General features: G+C 41.5%; 1 long non-coding RNA gene across 1 annotated transcript in view; it reads right to left on the reverse strand.

The window, feature by feature from the left end:
* Positions 1 to 2,437: 2,437 nt before the first annotated feature.
* LOC134430316 (uncharacterized) overlaps positions 2,438 to 22,622 on the reverse strand; it is a 40,399-nt gene continuing 20,214 nt past the window's right edge. Inside the window, exons 2-6 of the long non-coding RNA XR_010030791.1 lie at positions 20,203 to 20,294; positions 4,904 to 5,074; positions 3,942 to 4,029; positions 3,256 to 3,365; positions 2,438 to 2,648 (exon numbers count right to left, since the gene is read on the reverse strand). This is a non-coding gene — a long non-coding RNA (uncharacterized LOC134430316). The remainder of the gene's footprint in view (positions 2,649 to 3,255; positions 3,366 to 3,941; positions 4,030 to 4,903; positions 5,075 to 20,202; positions 20,295 to 22,622) is intronic.

A 22,622-nucleotide genomic window follows, 5' to 3' on the forward strand; every position in this document is an offset into this window, starting at 1 on the left:
GCCCTTCTGTGTAGACATCACCTTCTTTTGCATATTGAACTCTGATCTGCTAACTTTGCCCACCAAAACAGTGGCTAAGTGTTGGAACAAACCTCCCAGGGAAGTGGTGGAATCCCCAAAAGTGTTTAAGAGGTGACTGAACATGGCACTTAGTGCTTTAGTTTAATTTATGTGCTGCTGTTCTGCCAGAGGTTAGACTCTATGATCTTGAAAGTCTTTTCCAACCTTAATGATTCTGTAATTCCATGAGAATATCACAACAGATTCTATAATTCCATGAGAATATCACAACATCAAGCATCAAAGGAACAACTGTCAGAGAAGCCTTTACAAAACTCTTCCATCAGGATGCACTATGGTATCGAAATGCACTGGAATTTTCTTCCTCAAATAAATCTTCCCCTCCATTTTAACCCTGCCTGGGATATCATGGAAAGGGAGTGGTGATTTTAAACTGGGCAATTTGTTCATAGCTTTTGGAAGAGCTTTCCTGATTGTCTAAATGTGTATTGCTTGATAGATTGAGCGAGAATTGTTTCAGGTGCATAGAGTCAAAAGATCAGGTGTAAGTGGTGAGGGATGTCTGACTGCAGCTGGAGTGTGGACAGGACAGATGGCTGTTGAGGAAGGAGGTGGAAACCTGGGGAATTCTAATGATGAGAAGCTCTGGGCTGCAGAAAAACTCAGGTTCCTGGGAAATTTAGCAATCAGCCTCCATGCAGCCAGTGCAGGATATTCTCACACATACAAGTGCATTTCAAGGTATGGCATAGCCTTACAATCTGTGTGAATTTAAAAGTTGGGACAAAAATGTCCACTCCAAAGCACTGCATGTATTTTGAAATCACACTGAGTAGAGTCTGATGGAGGAAGAGAAAAGAACACTGGTTTAGCTGTTCCTTTGTTTCCCAAATCTCCAGCTTCAAATAATTAATTAGCTTTGGCTAGAAGTCTGTATTTATAGAAAAGAAGATAGTTTTGAAAGACACGGATCTCTGTGAGCCAGCAATCTCAGTCTCCATTTCTTGCACCTTTTATTACCATGCTGTCTTGGTGGTAGTTTATCACTCCTTTGCACAAATGTAAAAGGCTGTTCATGGCATAAGATATGGGTAAGTCAGACTCAGTGTGTAAATAACTGTGTTCTGTGCTAAACTTTGCAGCAGAGAAATATCAGTTGCATATGGTTTCTGTAGATTTTAACTACCCCCATACTAGTGGTGACCCTAAGTAGGTCGCAGTAAAGATGGGCTCTGAACAAGTAAGTTATGGCAGTCACATGCCCATCTAGGCTGAGATGGAGATATGGATTGTGCCCTGTGCAGCACATGCTCCCTGCATCTGACACTTTGTCAGATACAGTCAACCCTATTTTTGCCTATGCCTTTGCTCAGCAGACACATGCACAGATCAGCACTCCAAAGCAAAGGCAAGGGATGCCTTCCCTGCAATCAGACGTCTGTTGCACTTCAAGTGTCAAGCCCCACGGTTGAAGCTTTGGAGTTGGATTATGCCTAGAACAGATTGGACTTCACTGCCTATGCAGCCCTTCCTCACATTTGGTGTGGCTGTTGCAAATGACAGTCAGCTTAGTCACAATCACTGCTTCACTCTCACGTGCTCGCATGTTGATAAATATGCAAATTCGGAGGTGTTTTATTAAAAAAGAAAAAAGGACTACCAAACATTAGAGCTTTCCATGGGAAATTGTATGTAGCATCTGGTATTTGATGAAGAAGGCCCAGCAAGGTCTGTAATCTGATTGAGTTTCTCTGAATGACGCACACAAAAAAAAAAACCCAGACACGTATGGAGGTTTCTTGTTTGTGGGAAGATGCAACCTAGAGGTTTACTTGACTTTGTACATACTCATCAGATATTAGAGTCCTAAAATACCTTGTCTCTTAGTGGCCAAGCAGTTAAGATGTTATTGAACTTTAGACTGCAATACTCAAAAAATAAGAGGCCATATTGAATGAGTCTGGTTTTTTCACTTTTTCACAGTAGATGCTTCAGCTTTGTTCTGTCATATTAAAGGACAGGAAGACTTCCAGAGCAGCAGAGCTCCCAAAACAGGAGAGTGACTTGATTTCAAAGTGAAGAGCAGGTAGCTGCCAGTACAAGAGCCTGCAGGTTAATTGGGTATCCTGACCCAGGCAAAACTCAAAAGAGAGAGCAGTACAATTCTTTCATTTTGTACATGAAAAATTGCTGTTTGTGTTGCACAGAGTTCAGTTTAATCAGCCCTGTGAGCCACTCTCGTATCATGAAGTGGATCACCCCTTCCCAGGAAGGAGGAGGAGAACTATAGAGGAGACCCAGGAGAATTAAAAGATGGTAACTTTAAAAAAAAAAGTGAAGTTAGTGATTTTGAAAGGCACCAGATTAGCAGCACAGGAAATGGCCTCCTTTATTTAATCATACCTAAGTGCTTTGAGATAGATTCTTATTCCTTTTATCTTGATGAGTAGCACATCTCCACGATGGGCACAGCATCTGCTGGGGCAGCTGTGCAGGAGAGATAGGGGTCAAGCCTTAGGTAAAGCCATGCAGGCCTGTCAGCAGCAGGAAGCGGATAAGCGACGCGTTGTTCCTCTGCCACCGTTTCCCCTATCTACACATCTCGAGGTCAGACTAGGGGAGAAAAGCTGCAAAGGAAAAAAGGTGTTTTATGTGGTGTGCTGTAGCAGATTTGCAGATGAAGAGCTAAAATAAACTGAGACTTAGTGCTAACTAAACACTTTGAGATGAGCACTGATGGGTCTTCCTTTGGACTAGGCAGTTTCAGAGGACTGTGAAAAATAGATATATGTGGTTCCATAAATATGGCCCATGCTGTACCCTGTCCACTTCCTCTCTTTGTAGATGTCTTGCGGACAGTCTGAGACCAAGTGCCTACCTGATATTTGAATCTCAGCATGCTTTGGAGGACATGCTCCAGTCATGCCCAGACATGTGCCTACTGACTTGTAGTCTGAAGATATGGTGGGAACTCAGGCTGGCACTCAGAATCACTCAGTAGGATCACTGGGATCTGCAGTCAGAGCCTGTAACTTTGGATATATTTCTGGTAGGGTTAGGTGGTACTGGCATACTCTAGGTGGGATCATTAGCATTTGATCCTGTATCAAAAACCACTGTTAATACACAGTGAATAGCTCAGAAGTGGTGCCAGGGTGAAGGTCAGAGTGGTGTCACCACTGTGACACTCAGACTGAAAGAAACTTAGATGGATGTTGGGCAGCTGGAAATTACCTGAATTCTTCAATCCGTCAGAGCTAAGTTCAGGGACAGTGCACACCTCTTGATTCCACTGGAGTAAAGATGTTTTCCATTAATAGAGTTGTTTGGGGTTTTTTTCTTTTCTTTTTTTATTTTTTTTTCCATAGCAGGGTGAGCATAAGAAAAGAGAGAATAACAGTGGGGGATAATAAGTGAGCTGGAGTCCTAGGCTTGTTTTACCATGTCAGGAATATAGGAACACATTTCTATGTAGAGTAAATATTCAATGCCAATGCTTTATCTCCCAGGAGTGGTTAATGGTTCTTACCTACACATTTTCTTCAAAGGATCTTGCTAATGGATTTGCTTTTGGCAGAAGCTGCTCTGCATTTGGAAATGCATTCATTTGTTCCTTCCCTCTTTCCACCTTGCCTTGTCAGTGTCCCTGTGAACCGCCTCCAGCCCCTGTTCCTGGAGCAGGTCAGAACTTGTCCCTCTCACCTCTCCTCTCACCTTTCCTCCCCCAAGAAGCTTGAGGAGCAGCTGTAAACATGCTGCTGCTTTTCAGGTCTGTAGGAGAGTGAATCTTCCTTTACTGTGTCTATACTCAAGTGTGGATCTCACTAAACAGCAGCAGCCCTAGGCTGTGTGTGTCTCTGTGTAGTTAGTAAAGAATAACGAAAGGGTATGTGCTTGTGGTTCTTGCTTAGTTTCCTCACCTTTGATGACTACTGGTGGCATTGAAACAAAAACTGGAGGCTGTCCCATCTGCTGTTTGTATCGAGTGCCAGATTTGTCAGTTCTTCACTGAGAGACATGGAAACAAGAAAGAGTAGAGTAGACTGGAGGCAGGTCAAACGATTGTATGCAAAACCCCTGCTATTTGGCCCCCTCATAAACAAAAATATTGTTATAAAATTCCTAACAGTGGCAAGAATCCATCTAATAAGGCATGGCATTCAGATCACATAAATATGCACATCTCTCTGCATCCTATTAGCTGTTGCTAATTCTTTCTCAGCCTATGGGGCTAATGACTACCTCCAGATCAGTAAAATCTTGGTTCCTTGTTGGCATATTTCCTTTATTACAAGTACTTCAATTCCTGTGGGTATCAAAATTATCCCAACACCCTATTACCTAGATCTCATGCCAGCCTAATATATGTGAATTTGCCTTGTGGAGTTAGTCTGCAGCCTCATTAGCTCTGAGTCAAGTCAGTCTTTTCTCAGATAAGACATCGGCTATACAGGAAGCTCTCATTGCCACATGTTGTTGCAGAACTGGTTTGGTGGCTTGAACATAAAAGTACATGGGAAAAGCCTTTCCTTGATAAGGACTTTAATCACAGCTGCATCACTAACATTTTGCCACTAATTTTTTACGACCTTTGTAGTCAGAGAACTTTGGCCCAGGAACTATGTTATGAAATTAGATACAAATTTCCTGGAGGTGGGAGATAGAGAAATGGCCTGAAGAGAATTCTGATCTCAAACCTCAGCAGGATGACACTTCACAGAGTTGTGACTGATTTATATTATGAGAGATCATTTCCATGAAGGCTTCACAATCAGACCTGGATGACATCTACTGAAAGAATCCAAATGGTCCTTCATCTTCAAGAGCCTGAAAAAATGCAGAATCCTCCTGAAGAGGCAATCCATAAGTAGTAAATACTAACTTTTATATATTGAGGCAACAGTGGGAAGGCTCTGGAACAGATTTGCTTGCTTTCAAGAATAAGATCTTCTGCTCCAAGGAGGCTCAGGTCCAGGATTTTTATCAGATTGTTCTTCTCCTTCTGAGCCCTGTATTGTGCCTTTCCAGTAGCTCCCCTGATTCCCAGGATAATCTGAAAGATCAAAAAGAGACAAAGACATGATCATTCTCCAGCTCTGTACTGGCCAAGAGAGTTTTGGCTGACAGACTTAGTACAGATGGTCATCAGCTCTGATCCAGCTCCTGGACTGCCTGGACCTGATCTCCCAGTCCTGCAGCCAGATACTCTGTGCAGACCTAGAGTCACTGCACCTGATGACACTGCTGTTGCTTGGCTGAGTAGCACTTTGAGACACAGATCCCTACATCTGTAGGCATCCTGACACAATGTGGAAAAACATGTGAGGAAATACATTCATCCAAGTGGAGAAAGTTTTCCTTACAGGCAGTATAAAAATTGACAGATATGACCTTGCTACCAAAGGTATTTCTCTCTATTTAAAAAACGATCTGCCTTTGTTCATCTTGGTTTGAACTAATTTGCAAATTCCACCTGCTTTTTTAGTTATTCTTGGTCTTTTCTGAGTGCTCTTGCCCAGTGGCTAGAGACAACATTTTGTTTTTGCATCCAGAAATAACATTCCCAAGGCTTCTAAAGTATCTCCTAGAATATTTCTTATATCACTTGCTTGTTAGCTCACGCTGAAGTCCATCTTTCTAGCAGCTGTTGTCTAAACCACAAAGCTGAACTCAACTCTCTCTTCTAGAATTTGTCAATAAACTTTTATCTTGTAAATTATTCATAAATCAGGTATGGCACCAGAAGAAAAGAACCATATAAAAGAATGACAGCACCACACTGGTGTCAGCTGACTGGTGATATTCTTTCTTCCAAGATTAACTATACTTTGCCTTCTTTAGAAATGAACCTAAATCCAAGGTTCAGCCAGAAAACTATCCACTGCCACTCCCAAACACAATTTTTATTACTTTAGTCTGTGTTCTCTAAATGAAGCTTAAGCAGAACATGGTTATTTTGGTGATCTGTCCAATGGCAACTCCTGTACTATTTGCTATTTTAGTACAGATGGTGGACCTTTAGGAGCCTCCCAAGGTTGTGTTTGTTTCTGCAGTTTTAATGCTAGGAACACTCACAAATCTAGAGTTTCCACTTCATTCAGTTAGAATAATTTTCCTAGTGCTTACAGAAGTCCTGACACAGTTTCTGAGGATATTATTTCTTTAATTTTTACTCGACCATATTTCAAAAGATCCAGGCCTTATTCCAGAATAGAAGTTACACTGAATTGTAGAAGAAACACTTAGGAATTGTGAACCAGCTCAGCCTCTGCACTTTTGTTGCTTTGATTTCTGTGGAGCCACACCAGAACCGACCCAGTCAGAAGTTTAGGCCCTAAGTCTTCGTGTGACACTTAGTTCTTACACCACTGTTTCATAGGAAAAGACCATTTCAGTTCCTTCACTTTGGTTTATGGTTGCAACTTTCTTGCACTTGACTCTGCAAAATTTGGCTTTGTATATTAAGAATGGTGTCTCCAAACAGGAGCACAAGTTTCAGCTGATGCTTTTGTAAAAAATGTTTCTGCTCTGGTTTCATTAATGGGAGGTGCTGAATAGCTAGTTTGGGTTGCTAACCATAACTCTGTCAGCTACTAATAAAGGTGAATTTCATGAAGGGTATTAGGGTTTTTTCTGGCAATGGCACTCACTTTGCTCAGTATAAATGAAACTCTTCTGTTCACCAACAGGATTTCCATTGAATCATTTTCCCGTGGAAGGCTAAATATTGGAATGGATGAAATTTGGAAATGAAGTGGGCGATTCTTTTAATTTATTGTGAATGAGCCATTACTCATTCAGTGTAATTTGTCAGTGCTCCCAACCAGTAGGAGCAGTCACTTAAGATTGGCCTCATTGCAGTGTTTAAAGCAATACACAATAGATTTGCCTGTGCTGCCATGGTGAAATCTTCCCAGACCTCCATTTCCAGAGGGGGAACTGCACAGGGAGTGGAGCTTGGCTAGGCTGTCAACTGAGCTCCAGTTCTTGAATTAAGATGGCAGAATCTCACAAAGAGGGAAGTGGGGAGGAGTCTGTGTGATTTTATTGAATGTTATGACACATAAGTGCTGGAATACCAAAGAGCTTGTTCCAGCATAGAAAATCCCCTCTGCTAGCAACTCCATTTGCACTCCAGCGCTGTTCCATTGCAGGGCCTATAAAGCAGATTGCTAACAAAAAGGTTATTCAGAGTGTTTCTTTCAATAAACCCAAAGGTAACAAGTATCCACTGAGCAGATGCCATGAGACTGAGCTGCACTCTGGAAAACTGCCGCGATATTTAAAAATAATGCTTTCTTATTAACCCAAGTACAATACTAAAAGTCTTTTAAAATAAAACTTTCCAGATGGCACCTGCATCAGAGATGCTAATAGGATGAATGCCAGTAAGCCCACTAATACTGGAAATGCTCTTAAGAAACAACTACAACTGATTCTACTGGCACAAACAAATAAAAAAACTAATTTATGTATTCCTGCAGCTGCATCTCCAGCCAAAGCAGAGGCAGGAGTCAGGACCAATTTACAACTGACTAATGTGGCCCCATTCATTGCAAATTTCTAGCATTTAAGTGTAATTAAGATTTATTGTTTGCTAACTTGCCGGTCAGAACAGGGACTGCAATATGGATAACTTTTTGTCGACTAGTGAAATGCTTGTTAGAAGGAATTGTCAATCCTTCCAAGAAGAGCAGAAATAAATAACAGAGTTATTCTCATTTCATCTGACTGTGGTGATCTCAGCAGGAATGTAATAGCACTGGGCAGTAGGGAAACCAACTGCACATGGTGGTGTAGAGCACATGGCAGCACAGGATATGGCAGCCATGCTGCAAATGCTGGTTGGTCTTGCTCCAAGCCAGGGTTATCCCCCACCATGAATTCTATGCCCTTGTTTTTCTGGCCCTTGATCCCTATAGAGGGATGCAAAAGACAGTACAGAGGTCCCTTCATCTCCTGCCAGTGTGGCCAGGTAAACAGGGGAAGTGATCCACCACAGTTTGACATCCTAGAGAGGGGGTGAAAAAGGGGTCAGGTACTACTACAGCTTGGCTGCAAAGATGGTAAGGTCATGCAGAAGAATGTGAGTTGGACCATCACTGGTCTTTGATTTGTATCATCAGCAGGTTTAGTTCATTCATAAGTTGGCAAGACTATACCCTAGGTGGTGACTGGGACCTGAACAGAGTTGGGGCCAGAATCAGGAACAGGGAGGGTTAATCTCTTTAGGATTTGCAAGGGACTTTGATTATTACAGACAGCATAAGTTGAAACTCAAAGCCTGGTTGATGAGAAGTAGCCACGGAATATGAAAAATCCCATTCTCATCCTGAGAACAATATTTTATGTTTCTGTGTTTCTTACAACTAAGAATTTTCAAGCTCTTTTTTGCATTAATAGCTTGAACTTTCTGACACAACCGCGAATTACCTGCATGTGACTGTCACTTCTTGACAGAGAGGTAAATGGAGGCACAGAAGGTACTGGATTGAATTCCCTTTTTTAAGTGCATCTTAAGCAGTTATTATTATCTGTGCAAAGAGGAGGCAAATGTTATCATGTTGGTTTTTCAGACAGCACATGGAGATGTGGAGGCACAGAGATGTAATGAAGGAGTTTTGGTGCAAGGAATGAAGCTGGTTTGTCTCACATTATCACAGGAACAGCAGAGTAAAGCTGCAAGCAAAGCTTAGCTTTCCTTTGCTTCTGCTGCCAAGCTTGATCACTTGGGTAGGACTGACTTGAGTCTTCTGTAGTCATTTACATCCCTGCCAAGAAAACTACCAAATCAGCGTTTGTCTACTTGCATTCTCTTAGTCCTACTCATTCTTTCTTTCACCTCAAGTCTGTTCACAAAATGAGTCCAAAGTGCTGAGAAGGGACACAGGACGGGGATAAGGAAAGCTGTGCAGATTCACTTAATTTACCTAGCAGTGCCAGCATTGTAAACAAAACTGGCTGTAATATATCCTGGCATCAAAGGATGGAGCAGGAACATATCTGAATATAATCACTTTGAGTAACTTCAGCAAATAACGAAGGGCTGACTAATACCAGGAGCCTCTTCTACAGCTCATTTACCGTGTGAGCTGCTTCTGAGACACGCTCCGTAGATGAGAATGCACATCAAATGTTTTGATCTATGGAAGAACATTTTTCCTAATATTTTTTCAAAGATTTTTTTCCTCAACTTTGTAATGTGACTCTGAAGACAGTCATGCCATATATTGAAAGGAGACACCCTGTGTGTGTTTTTTAAGACCTTTTTTGAAGGAGGACGAAGGGTTGCATATTTTTTAGCTCCAAAACCCAGATGTTCTTCAACAGAGAAAAATAGAATAACATACATTAATAGCTTGGAAAACAATGGCAATATTTAATTAACCTTTAGAAATGGCTAATCTGTGAATCTGCACGTGTCAGCTCATCTTTAGAACAGAGTGACTGTGTGTGCCTTTGCCAAAATCAACATGCTTGTTCGGTGGATTTCTTCCACTGGGGATTCACATGAAGAACAAAAAAAGAAAAAAAAAAAGAAAAAATAAATTTTTTTTCAGCTGTTTGACTTGAAGCATTCATGTGATCCAGATGACCTCGTCGGGGTTGCTGTAGCCTGGTGTGCCACAGATCCAAGATCTGCATGTTCAAGGCTTGGCTCTTAGCCGTTAGTCAGTCGTTGGACCAGACAGTCTGCAGGTCTTGTGGGACCATTAAAAGCTTTAGTTTAGCAGTGGGGCCGTTACCTCTTCATCACTGACTTTCCCTCTCTCTCTCTCCTCCTCCCTTTAGCTTGGCTGCTATCAAGCTTCTCTTCAGCAGATCTCTACCTGCCAAATCCTCTCCTTTTAAAATCCTTTAAGTAGCAATACAGATCACAAGAGAAAAAAAGGGCCCTTGAACTTCTGGCTCCTTTCAGAGTCCCCCATTTCCCTCCTGTCCCATTTCCCATCTGACAGGAGTCCCACGCTAAAATGGGATGGGCTATATGCCTCCTCCAGCTGGCTCCAAGGGCTGCAAGGTGCAGGCAGCTCGCAGAGTTTCTCAGCATGCAGGAGAGGTATTTGAAGCATAAGGCTCGTGGTGCATACAGGAGGAGTGGCAAGTACACCAGAAGGTGAAGAGATGGCTGGAAGCAACACTAATGCCCCTCCATCTGGAAAGATGAGTGCTGTTTAGTACGTCTGGAAAGCATTATTTCTGCAAATAGCTCAACCTCTTTCAGCTTAGAGGCAGGGATCCCAGCCTGCTGCCAAGCTTAGATCTCCCTGATGGCAATGTGGTAGGGGAGATGGTGAACAAGTGTACTAATGGCATAAAGCAGGAAAAAACAGCATCCAATACATCAGCTTAAGGTACATCAGGCATCTGCCCTTTTCCCAGAAGGCTGCCTGCGACTTCAAATTGCATTAAGACACACTTGTGTTTTATATCACAGGATCAACCCATATGATAAAAGTTTAATTGGGTGGGTGTGAAGGGGAATTTAGAAGTCACTCAGCTGACTGTTCCCAGTGATTTAGCTTCACAAGGGAGATGTGGGAAAGCATAAACTCAAGTCTACTAGTGTCCCTGTATTTTTGTTTGAATTGTAGCTCTGCAAAGATCTAGCTTTACATGAAGCTCATCTGAAAACACTGAGGTGTGCTGTTTCATGCTGTTTCAGAACAAATGCCTGACCCAAGCTTGATTTAAATTCAGAGACCAGAGGGGATCTTTCAGCCAATCTCCTCAGGCCTTTTGTTTATTAGCAAAATAAAAATCAGTTTATAGGACATGTCTCTAAATATTTTTGAATGGATAGAGATCCAGGTGCAAGTTCCAGTATAATACTTGTTTAGCTTTTAACCATATCAAGTCAACAGGCTAAGCACCTATCGGAAATGTGCTTCTCATGTGAATTTCAAGCAGGACAATTTCCAAACTCCTTCTCATCAGTGTACAGCCTGTTTCCTAATGATATATATTCATGATCAATGTGGGATGCTGTGCGTGGTAATGAACAAGTTGTAATGCAGCTGATGTGTGAGGGTCTTGTGTGTATTCTCATGGGTCGCTGTTGACCAGCCATCTGATGTGTGCCAAGTTGGGATGAGATACGTGGTGTGTAGAGCTCAAGGAGGATTTTTGGAAAATGTTACTTTGGTCTATATACAGCAGATTTTTAAATTGTTCTTTTATTTCTTTTCCCCCTGAAATTCAATAGATATTCTCATTTGAAAAGATAAGATCAAAATGTATTTTAAAACATTTTTGAATTGGACTCCAGACCCTGAAATACATTTTTGGGAAAGCAGGCTATTCTCAGACTTTAAAATAAAGGCACAAACCCTACTTTTTCAGCAGTCCAGGAGAATTTTGTCACAATTAGGATGGGTTTGTACCTCTTTTCACAGATTTTTATGTGAAAAAATCTGTGTAGATGTTTGCCTCAAAATTTTCTTCATGGTGCTTCTTTCCACATCTGTCTTCTGTTCTGAATGTCAGTCTGTTCTAAAATATTTGTTGAATTTTGTACAATTTGAAGGACTCCCTATAGCTCCTATGCTTAAGTGTATGGAAGACTTCCCATGTCAGGGCTGACATTTGTTTTGTTTGTAAAGGCTACAAAATGACTTCAAAAATTGTCTGTGGTGATTTAAGATAACTACATATGCAAACTTCTGTATTCACTGGTAGTATATCGTAGTTCTTAATGTAAGAAATCAAAATGCAAGAAATGAATTTTTAACAGTAGTAACAAAATAAACTCACTGAGCCAATTTTCCTTGCTTTAAAAAAGGACTTAACTTTTTCTTGTGACATTCTCTAGTGTTTTCCACAGTTTTCATCAACATTGTTTCAATGCTATTTGCTTGTCTTTTTTTTCTTGGCTAAAAAGTAAAGATGTCCATAAGGATTTGGTTTTTCCCCAGCTTTTTTAATTTCTTTTTTTTTTTTTTTTTAACTGTACAAAGTAAGAAGTTTGCAAGCATTCTGGTAAAATATGATAGAAAATTTCCAATAAAGAAAAATGACTGATGCATTTTGTGAAGAACTGTTTTTGGATAAAAAGGGTTCTTTTCAAGTGAAAAGGCATGTCGTGCAAAAAATTCAATTAGTTCTAGTTTCAAGATCCCTATGGGCCATATCCTGAATAGTTATTGAGACAAAGCTCCCATTGAAGTCATTGGGCATACTTCCTGATTAAAGCCTTCAGGACTAGGTCAACTGGGAGTTTTGCCTGAGTAAGCACTTCAGGATTTGAGTGTAAACACAGCCATTGGGGAATAAATGGGTTAATACGGCAGCCTAATACATTCTCTGCATTTGTAAGCTCTGCTTTACACGAGGGACATGGGTCCCTCTTCCTCCTCATGAGGATGGCAGACATTTTATTTTCCACAGCTCACTGTGCTGGTGCCCTTTGCTCCACGTCATCGAAGTGGCGTAGTCAGGTCTGGCTGTGTTTTTCCGCTCCCCTCCGAGAACGAGCCCCCCGTGTCAGCGTAAAGGCCAAACCAAACCAAGCCACTTTTTTAATACAGTACCCAGGGAGGAATTCCCCTGCCCCCTCCTAGCCAAGCCCGTTCCCTCATCCAGGCTGAGTTAGTCATGTCTGACTTCTCCTATTCACATTATGGCTACCCTTGTTGCTTTTTGGGTTTTGTTTTGCTTCCTTACTGTTGTTGTTTTTCAGCCAAAGCTGTCATTTATCATGAGAACAAGAGCAGCCATGTGTTGATTTTTCTGGATTCCTTTTGGACAGTGTCCCAGTGCTAATGAAGGCCCTTCCAAAGTGCTAAAGAGCTGGTGCCAAAATCAGTTACAGTGAAAACAATAGGGGAGTGGTGCACAGACAGCACATCTAGTGTGTGTGTGCGTGCATGCGTGTGTGAGTGGAGGGAGCACTTACAATTGTGATTTCGGGCCCCCTCCCTTAAGGATAATAAATTTGACTGAACTAAGGGGCTCAGATTCACATTTGCTCGGAGTCTGGGGCACATTAGAAATAAAAGCCAGTGGAAAAATAGGTGGTAGATGTTCACACATTATGTCCTGGCTGGTCTGGATAATAGCACAAAAATCAATGTTGTACGTCAGCTGTGACAATGATGATGAAGCTTCTGTGAGAGTTATAGGACCTTGAAATTCAGGGCTTTATCTCTGCCTGTGGGCCATTTATCTAAACTTTTTTTTTTTTCTTAAGGGCTCCTGAAAATGCCTTTTTTTTTTTTTTCTAACGCTCTTTTAAAAAACAGAACTATTCTACTTTGCAGACTTTATAAGCTGCTGCACTGACTGTGCATGGTAGGTCTTACAACACCAAGCAGCAGTCACGGCATTCCGTGCTGTTAATTTGCAGGGTGGTGATGGGAACACACTTTTCCACGGAGGCGAGTGAAACAGATAAGAGGAGCACGAGAAGGTGCGCGAATCTCAGCAATCACCCTGCGGAGCTGCCGTCCAAACATGAATTCCAGGCTAAAGACAGGCAGCACCCTGCGGGTGCTGGGACTTCTGAGTATTTTCGCCTCGTGGGAAGCGCACAGTCACCGCTTTTTCCTGTTATTATTCATCGCGGCGGATTTATGTATTTTATGAATCAAAGGAGCGGGCAGTTTTGCAGCTCCCCCCTTCCCCCCAGCGCGTTGCCCAGCCCGGTTTCTGGCCTGGTGCTCCATCTGCCGGCTGCCGCCCCGCTTTCTGCCCGGGCCGGCGGCGCTGGGCTGCGGGCACAGCGCGGGGAGCCCGCCTGGCCCCGCTCCGGGCAAACGCCGCACCGGCACCGCCGACCCGGCCCGGAGCTGCCCCCCGCCGCCGAGGGCTCTGCCAGACAAAAACATGCACTAGAGAGTCCATACACACACGCACACATATATATGTATATGTATATTCATATCCCTTGCACCTGATGGGGATCCAGCCACTTGTGCGGTGTTTCTCCTAACCCTAACGCATTCTTCTTTATTAAACCCAAAATGATTTAATCAAACTGATGTTTACCCAACATAGCTGGGAAGCAATGTTTTCATTAGCAGGTGCCAATCTTTCTTGTGTGCATTTCAGTTGTGAGCAAGCCAGTTAATGTTTAGAGGCAGATGCTGGTGGTTTGGAAAAGCCTTTCTGTGATAGTCCCCACCAATGCTGCTGTTTTTGTTCCAAAATACATAAATATACAGGAATTAGACTAAATAATTTATATAGTTTGGACAAATCTGGTAGGTGATTGAATCTAAGGATGAGTTTAATTTACCTCTGCCACCTACACATCTATACATGGTTCAGTAAATAAAAAATGACCTCTGACTAATTCACATTGTTTAAGATTCCCCATTTTCCATATATTGTTACTGTAACTGTGTAGGTGATTTTTTATGTTTTTTGTCTGCATAGAGACTACCTCCTGCAAGATTTGGTAGACTCCATGGATTGTTAGGCCAGAAGGGCTGTTGTGTTCATCTGCTCTGACCTCCTGCATAGCACCAGGCATACGATTTCACACTGTGATTTCTTCATCTATGCGAGCAATTTATTTGCAGCCCAGCTAAGTCGCAGCTTATAGAAAGGTACACGGCTCTATGTAGCATTCCTAACAACCTATCTGGACTTTAAATTTCCTTTCAAACACAGCACTCCATTAGAAGTTTCCACCCATGCTTCTCCAAGCCATACCAGAAGAGTTGCTTATCCTCCTTTGACAGCATGAAGCTATTTTAGATGTAACATTTATGCACATAGATGTTTCAGGAGAGGTCTAATTTATCAGCTATCTCCTCTTCTTTCACCCTCTTATTCAGGCATTTCAACAGAGCAACAGATGGTCCTTGCGGGCCATTTGCTGTGATTGGAATTGTAGTGGCCCAAAGAAGGGCCGCTTTCTTATCACTAAAAGTGAGTCAAACTTTCCTTACCCAGTAAGAATTTCAAATGATGCCTCAATTTGCCTTGGTGCTAAAGAAAACATGTTTCCCAACAGTTGAAGGGTGAAATCTGCAAACTTTAAAAATCATTTCTCACCATATGGGCTATCATACCCTTATAATGAGAAAGAATGGAGATTTTGAGGAGTCCTTATTTTTGTCTTTGTACCCTTGGGTCCTGAATTTGGTATGACTAAAATAGTAATTTATTTGAAAGTAAGTCCTCTTATTATTTATTGATATCATTGTCATATTTGAATATTTTTAGGGATTAGTTTTAATTGTATACTCTATCAATGCACCTTATTAGCACCATCATTACATTAACCTGTGTTTTGTCTTAACTTAAAAAATTTCATTTTTTCTTTCTTACATAAAAAATATTCTCTAAAATATTTTCTTTTTAATTATCACCTTGAATTTTGCAAACAACTCAAATTTACAGACCAACACAAAATATTTGTAAAGGTCTGGATAAAGCTTGTAATTGTGTACGAAATTCTTCGACCCAGCTGTTGCAGACATGATAGAGTTCTGCATGGCTACAGAGTGTTGCCACAGGCCTGTAGTCCTAAACCTATGTGGTTTGCTTTGCTGATCACCTGTATCCAGGGACCTCCATGCCCAAAGGTACTTTGGGCTTTAAGTCATGTTTTTGGCATTCCTAACTCTCAAGCAAATGAGAGTCAGGCACCTTGATCCTTCTGATGACTGGGTTTGCATTTTTTTGCTAGCTGATCAGCTAAAGTGAATTCTAGGATATGGGTATCTTTGGCCAGGTGAGCTCTGCCACTTGGATGCAGAGCCATGTTTTGAGCTGGATGCATGGATGACATTCACAGAAGCACAGAATCAAGGTTGGAAGAAACCTTTAAGATTATAAAGTCTGTCTGTAACCCTGCACTACCACTGTAATGGGTGTACTTTCCTTATATACAGCTTTACAGCCTACAGACTTCAAATGATCCAGCCTCTTGACTCTGGAGATTAACTTTGTGTCACAGGCCTGTTCATGCCTGTCTTCTATGAGACATACAAGTTCACAAACCAAGCTAAGGGATGATTCAAGCCTGTGATCTCAAGCCTTATACAAGGACTAAAGGTAAAGAGTTGCATTGTGTGAAGTCAGGTGACAAGGGCAGCAGATTTTTCTCTCTCTCTACAGGAAAGAAGATAGGAGAAGAAGGATTCTGTTTTCTCCCATGCTAGAAGATTGAATATAGCTTAATACTATTTCATTAATTCCTCAGCAGATTTATGCAGAGCTCAATGTAGCCAGGTCCATGAATAAGGTAAAATAAACCAGGAGATTTCAGGCGGAAAAGACAAGAGATGAGATCTCAGAGGGCAGTCAGTTGATTTAGCCAGGCAGGAAGAGCATATGTGCTAATTGAGATAGTCTGGACTGTGGAGGTAAACGCTGTAATTTTGAACTACATTTTCAAGGTGAACTCATACAGTAAACCTTTGCTCTTTTACATCCCATCATCTTGGGGAAATCCTAGCTCATGTGAGATGACAGACTTGCTTATCTAGTGCGGAAGAATTAGATGCCTGAGAATAGGAAATACAGAAATCAGCATGCTGAACAGGAAGCTACAGGTGTGAATCTGTGGAAAATGCCAATAGATTTTGCCTAATCTTAACCTGATTTCCCTGTGTGCTCAGAAGTGTTTGTTCTGTGTAGGTGGTCACCCTTCTATTAGATGGGTCTGTGCATTCCACTTAGGAGTCATTGACAGTGAATTATGGAAAGGTAGGTGTGCCAAAGTCTGTGACTATTACTATCTTTTCTGGTGCCCATCATTTACATAATTTCCTACCACAAGGGCATGGCAAGAAAGTTACCATCACTTTTATGAGGACTGAGGATTAGAAGGGCACAATAAACACCACACCGTGGCATACCTGGTGTGACAGCACTTTCCAGTTTTCTTGTCTTTCTTTCAAAGTTGGATCACTGTGCACACTAAGGTGGGTGAGGTCTGAGACCCCTACCTAATGACACAGACTGAAGGATCTACAGTTACTTCAGAGGACCCTGAGTGCTATGGACTGAGTCAGGACATAAGGAGCAGAACTCTATCCTTCCTAGAAGCCTGCCAGTAACTGTGAGGATGTTATTGAGGAGACAAATTCAGGTTCTCCACAGAGGTACAAGTCAGGAAGTCAAGGAATGACATAAAGGAGTATCAGATGGGTATAAGAAAAAGCTTTTCCCCCATCATAAGAGCCAAGCAGTGGTCACTCAGAGGCTGTAATCTCCATCTTTGGAGGGTCTCAAAACCAGAATGAACAAGGCCGTGGCAAATCTATTCTGATCTCATAGCTGAGATGAGACTTCTTGAGGTCTCTTACTGAGTCATCCTTTGATCCTGTGTATATATAACTGAGGTTTCTTTCTGGAATTCCCTAACACTGATTCTCAATGCCAGGTGAAAACCCTACTGTTCTTATGCTGCAGGCTTGGGATAGATTGTCTTGTCACAGTTTGGTGGACAGGGTTATTACCTGGGACATGGGCTTAGTGCCTCTGAGGCTGAAGAGAGCCTAAACCTATGTCTTTTACTCTCAGAATAGCGAAATACTCAGTACAGGGCAGGTGGCAGTCACATCACTTTGTTGTAGTACAATTACATATAACATAGCTGTGGTATGTTATAAGATAGCCCCATCCATGACCATCCTTAGTGAAGATCCTGAATAGCTCCTGACTATGCTCACATAGGGGGTGGCCACTCCTCACTACCCAGAACTCGTGGCTGCAGGTCCTCTCTGGGGTTAGTGCCTGCCCTTTTCTGCCAAAACCTGAAGCTGTTGCCTCACTTGCACCTCAGATGTCATGAACTGGAAGAGTCATTCAGCCTAAAGGTATGCCAGAAGGATCACGTAGCAGCTAGTCAGAATGTAGCCCTGGCTCTCATCTGAATGTAAGTGAAATGCAAAGTGTAATGTCTTTGACAGGACTGACTGCAGTGGCAAGGGATCATAACTTAGGGCTTCATCTGGGGAAATGGGATGGAATTCTTCAAAACAATGTGAGAAAATATTTATACTTTTCTGTATGACAATTAAGGTACTAAATATGAAGCTTAGAGATGGTGAGGATCTCTGCCATTTTCTCCTCCACCTTTGCTGCACAAAGCCCTCGTGTGACCATACTCTGGGCCTGGCAGACCAGCTTAGGGAGGAAGGACAGGGGCTTTTCTGGTGGCTGCTCTTGGAGGAAAGGGGGTACCTTAGGTGGCTCATCTGTAAGGGAGCTGGGGTGTAAACTTGTAAATGTGAAGGCCATGTAGGTAGTGGACCTTGGTGCTGAGCTAGGTCATCATGTCCTCTGAGTGAATCTGGGCTCCTGCTCTTTTTTATTCAAAACAATTTGCCTGTGGAGTCAAATTGCTGAAAACCAATACACTGGAATACATGGATGTTGCTACCTCATTTCCCTTCTTTCAATGCCCCTATATGTGCTGCTTGAGTGATATGGGAGGGATTAAACATTTTTCCAGGCAAGACATCTATAGAACATAGAAGGTTGATGGGGAGGGAAGGATAGCAATATAATTTATCAAAAGCTCTTAGAAGCAACAGCCTTAGCTTTCTGCTATCATGGAGTACAGCTGAAAATAGCAGGTAATGGGACCTGTGTCCCTTTAAGAATTCTTGAGGTTACTAATGGATATAGGTCATGGTGACAGCCTTAAATAAACCTTCAGTAATAAACAAATCATTTTGAGTTTTCATAAGATTACCATCACTCTGAGGCTGCTCCAGTAGGGCTAAGAATGCGTGAAGGAAATGAGCATGATAGATCATATACATCATACTGTCATACCCCAAGAAAAGGACAAAAAAATCTTTCAAGGAGGCTCACACTGTATTCCCGATAAAAGCTGTTACGAGTGTGCATTAATATTAATCCTCTATTTCACAATAAACTATTCACTGCCTTTACACAAAATGTAACATTGCATCAGAGGAAAAATGGAAACAAAACTTGCGAAAAAAGAACTCAGCAGGCATAAGTATACTGTTCCCAGGATTTGGAAATTGAAGAACCAAGAGGGCTACAAGGAATAATGATGCATCCAAAATCATTGTAGGAATAATATGGAAGCCTATACAAAGCAGAAATTCCATATCTCATTGTTTCCTGCAGTACATTCTTTATGTATTGCAGCTTCCCTTTGGTTTTAGTTATTTACATTTAATTTAAATAGAGTTCATAGTTCGTAGCTATTCTAAAATGCTTCCAGTTTCATAGCTTTTGTGCTTTCTTATGGTGAAGGACGAGGCGCATTTGAACAGAAATATTGCTCGTTCTTATTTGATGCTTCTGTATATCTTACTGTAATCAATGTTTGTACTTGGTGTTCTTACTACAGCACTGAGAAAACTGAACTGGAGTTCAACTGAATCAAGATATGATTGAAATAAGATTTCCTTCTTTAGTAATAAAGCCTTCTCTAAATTGAGTGTCACTTCATTATTCACATAAGGCCCATTCTGGAATACAAATATCTCATGGATTGTTTTTAAACCTTTGATACATCCTTATAAATTCTTCCACCCCCAAAAAGGACTGTAAGAGAGTGAAAAGAGATTCTGGCGTACAGTGGCTAAGTAATAGGATTCATTACTGAAGAAAAAAATTTGTTGAGGTATCATTATGGATAATGACCTGCCAATGATTGTAAATACAAGGTGACATCTTTAAAGATAAGGACATTCACAAATCGATTAGACAAATTGGCTAAGGAAGGCCATGCAGACATATAGCTATGTTGGGACTAAGATATCCTACTGTATGGAACGTATAGATGATTGCAAATATTGTAATGTCTTCTTCCTTGTGTCCATAAATAATAATAATCATAATAAACATGCTCCTGCTGACAGCCTAAGCATCCCAGTAATGTGAATTGATTGTTAGCATTTTGCTTTAGAGGTACATTAATTAAGGTTGAATCATATGGCAATCCTTGAAAAAGTACTGTATGTGTGACATCTAAATTAATGACAAATTAATTCATCACAAGCAGGGTAATTACAATGAATATCTAATGAATTAATGATGATAGATCACTTATGATTCATGCATATATATCTATATATATATACACACACATATACACACACAACACACCACACACACACACTCACACACCAAAGATAGCAGATTTGCTTCTGCTGCATGGAAAAGTGAGATCTGTGATTTTTAGCTCTGGATGAGAATTCCTACTGGTTTTCAGTGAGATTAGCACTGTATTATACCTACTGCTGGGCAAAATGGAGGCAGAAAAACTAGCTGAAATAGCATCCAGGCACAGGTGGTGAGTCACTGTCAGAAAGCTGTGATCCTTGCTTCCTCTGCAATAAAATAGAGAGACAGAGAAGAAAAGACATAAATTTGATGCTGTTTCAAAGCCGCTCTGGATGGACTTTGGACACTTTATTGAAGCTATGCAGATGGGATGTGGAAGCTGAGCACCTAAATAGTCCTGGTTGAACCAGGAGCCTCTTTTCAGTAGCAATCTCCCTGAGTTCTCTCAATAGCTTAGAGTTCTCTTGTCATTAGTTCAGCAGTCTCTAAATGTTGCCACTACTTCCGAGTGAAGATGTTTTCAGTTTTATAAATGCTAAGAGACAGCATACATAATCATGAACAAAGACCTGAAAGAGCTGTGTTTCATTCTTATCTTCCAGGTCACAGACAGTTTACTTTCCCAACATTTAAATTTCTTTTCCCTCTGTCATCTGACCCATCCCTCATCTCTTTTTATAAAATCTAATCTAGGCTTTTTCTTCCTCAGCAACTTCTATCTACCTTTGACTTCAAACCTTGTGAAAGTGCATATGACTTCCCTTGAATCTTCCATCCATTAGTCTGCTATGAGGCTGAAATGAGGCACTTTCTTCAACCAACAAGGTGTTGGTCAAGGTCAATGTGACCTTTTCTGGCTGCTGCCATGGCTTCTTGCTATTTTCACCTTCCTCGGTCTGTGACTACCAAGTCACCAATGATAACTCAAATAATCAATTTCTCATTGATTCTTTTCACCTCAGATATCTTTGTGCTTTCCTCCTCCTCAGCCTTTCATTTATGACTAATCATTCAGTGACTCTTTGTTATTTTCACTCTGTCTGTAGCCTGTTCTTTTTCCATTGCCTGGTAATCCCTTGGCAACCCATTCCCCTGTCCTTGCTGATAGCTCTCATGGCCATCTCCTCATCCTTGGCCCACTGCCTGCCCATTCTGTTTCTAGTCTTCCTCCATTGCTCTGACATTGCTGTGATCTACTTATCAACTCAAACTCAGCTTTACATCAACTGTATTCTAATTATTTCTTTTATTTTCATTCCCTCTCCATTACCAGTATGAACTGCAAGAGTGACACAACAGGACTCTCACAAAATGGTTATGATAGTGCCCAGAGTCTGGAGGCCCAAAGGACTTGTCTTCCTGCAACTAAGCCCTGGGCTAAGCCCTGTTCCTGGCTTTGAGCATTTACCCTGCATTTCAGAAGCAAATCTCATGCATTACACCAGGAGGGAATCCTTAGTCTCATAGTCTAGCTCTGATATTTTCTCTGCCCAGTTCTCAGTAGTTGTTATATCTCCTTGTATCCCACTAGAGGAATATAGTTTTCATCTGGTTTACATTTTGTTTCCTCAAGGACTCAATGTACAAACTTCTCTGCGTATGCACACACACACAGAGCTTGCTAGAGAGCCTAAAATTTGACTCATCTTTTCTAAATAATATAAGAGGCATGGGAATCTAGGGAAGGTTAACAAACTAAAACCATAGTGCTTCCATGCCTTTCCACTACCTCAATTCCCTCCTCATTCTGGATACAGTCTTTGAGCTCCTTTCAGAGCCATTTAAGAATGGCTCTGAAATGTAGAAAATGTAATGGCTCTGAAATGTAAGAATATAGAAAATATTTTCTCTGCAACACCAAATTGTTGTTTAAACCAAAAGTTTCATTCAGCTCACTTTAGTACAATTGGTCTGGCCAATAAAGAGGATCTTCCTATTACAAAAGCTTATCTTTCTGCTCCCTACTTTAAACCCTGTCTTGTTGCCATCTCAGTGTCTCCTGTGTGTGTGTGTGTGTTCTAATACCTGATTCCTTTGTTTTGCTGCTGACTCTTCTTGCCTTTCTACTTCACCTGCAGACTAGCTGGAGTAGAGTGCTTCTCCTTGCTTCTGCTGACCCCCTTGGCATTGTCTCTTTAGAGTAGAGACACGAGGATCTCTATTATAGCTAGTCTGGGAAAGACATACTTATGGCCTTGTGAGTGAATACACAGTGGCATTCAACGATACAATAGTTTTCATAGGAACGATTTCATCATATCGAACACAACTGAATTTACACTTGCAATCTTTGACCCATTTTTCATCTCCTCTTTTCTTTCATTCCCTCCCATTGATACACTTGGCTGACGCTCAGCAGAAAAGACTGTGCAGTAACCTAATTCTTTCTTCTCCTTTCCAGCTTTCATGTGATACCTTTGCACAGTGGTACAGGCTGGGACCCCCTCGTCCCTCAAATCAGTACTCCTTATTCAGCTGCAATCTGGGCAAAAATGTATTTACCATCTGGCAAATTATCTTCCTGGCCTACCACACCCACAGAGAAAAGGGAAGGGAGCTCAAAAGGTCATCGGACCCATTTCTTGCTCCAGGGC

This window comes from Melospiza melodia, chromosome 1 (assembly GCF_035770615.1).
Source record: "Melospiza melodia melodia isolate bMelMel2 chromosome 1, bMelMel2.pri, whole genome shotgun sequence".
Classification (NCBI taxonomy): domain Eukaryota; kingdom Metazoa; phylum Chordata; class Aves; order Passeriformes; family Passerellidae; genus Melospiza; species Melospiza melodia.